The following is a 1486-nucleotide window of genomic DNA, read 5'->3' as shown; positions in this document are numbered from 1 at the left end:
TATATATACATACATATATATATGTATATATACATACATATATGTGTGTGTATGTATGTATGCATGTATTATGTATGTATGCATGTATGTATGTATGTATGTATGTATTGATAGATGGATAGATCTGATATATCTTGACTTTGCAAAGCCCGTTGATAAGGTCGAACATGGAATGATATGTCACATGCTACAGAGACTCGGGATCGTTGGAAAACTGGGAGAGTGGTTCACATGACTTCTTAAAAGACAGAAGCCAGGCGGTGGCGAGGGGGACAGTAATAGAAAGTGGATTGCTTCAGATATCTGTCTTGGGGGCTGCTGTTGTTTACGGTTGCTCTCTCAGACGTGCCATCAGTTGCGCAGGCAGCCATGCTGATTAGCTATGCCGACGACACAAGCAGTCAAAGGACCTTCTGATGAAAATCTTCTCCAGAATGACCTAGATGTCATATATAAATGGGATGAAGAACACAACATGCAGATAAATTTAATGAAGACTAATGAATAAATTTAATGAATATAAATTCCAGGCCTAATCTCACAGCTAGCTAATGCTCACGTGTCACAACAGCAATACTTTGAACCAAAAGGAGCGACAATCCTAGGGTCAAGTACAGTGCGTGATCTGGGGACTGATATGAGCAACGACGCCTCGTGTCACGTACATTTCACCAGGATGGTAGCAAAGTGCAAGTGAAGGGCCGGGCGGATTCTGAGAACCTTCAGAACAAGGGATCAGGAAACTATGGAGGACATGTGTTTGGACTATTGCTCTCGACTTTAGTCACCCAACAGGATGAAATTGATAGCGGAATTGCAGAGAATGGTGAGTGGGAAGTCACGTACTAATGTTCGGATTGTTGAGCTGCTGCTTTGAGCTCAAGTTTGCATCAATGGAGCAGCTGAGCTACTGGGAGAGACCAAAAGAGAAACAAATCTACTCCCCGGAACGAAGACAAGAGAGGTGGTATGCAATGATATACATATGGAAGATTCTAGAATGGTTAGCAGCAAATCGTGTCATCAGAGGCTATACTAACTCATGAACTGATCATTACTCTTGCGCATTAGGCTTCTCTGCTTTAGTAGTTTCTTCTACATTATTTGGCAATAAAGTCTCCTCTGCTCTGTCTCACACAGTCGATTCTGTTGACGCTAATGTATTCTTTTCTGATAACTAGAAAGCTTACCTGTTATTGCTATGATACACAGTTTTAGCTCTTTCATTATTTATTATTATTATTATTATTATTATTATTTTTATTTTTGTTTATTGTCTTTGCACAGCTTCTAACGCTGGAGATGTATGTATGTATGCATGTATTATGTATGTATGCATGTATGTATGTATGTATGTATGTATTGATAGATGGATAGATCTGATATATCTTGACTTTGCAAAGCCCGTTGATAAGGTCGAACATGGAATGATATGTCACATGCTACAGAGACTCGGGATCGTTGGAAAACTGGGAGAGTGGTTCAC

At 39.9% G+C, this 1486-nt stretch overlaps 1 protein-coding gene across 1 annotated transcript in view; it reads left to right on the top strand.

Moving 5' to 3' along the window:
- LOC106877299 (metabotropic glutamate receptor 8) overlaps window positions 1-1486 on the top strand; it is a 679235-nt gene that overhangs the window by 601328 nt on the left and 76421 nt on the right. The gene's annotated exons all lie outside the window — the stretch shown is intronic.

The sequence above is a fragment of the Octopus bimaculoides genome, chromosome 3 (genome assembly GCF_001194135.2).
Source record: "Octopus bimaculoides isolate UCB-OBI-ISO-001 chromosome 3, ASM119413v2, whole genome shotgun sequence".
NCBI classification, from domain to species: domain Eukaryota; kingdom Metazoa; phylum Mollusca; class Cephalopoda; order Octopoda; family Octopodidae; genus Octopus; species Octopus bimaculoides.
This window is presented reverse-complemented; position numbering and strand designations above follow the sequence as displayed.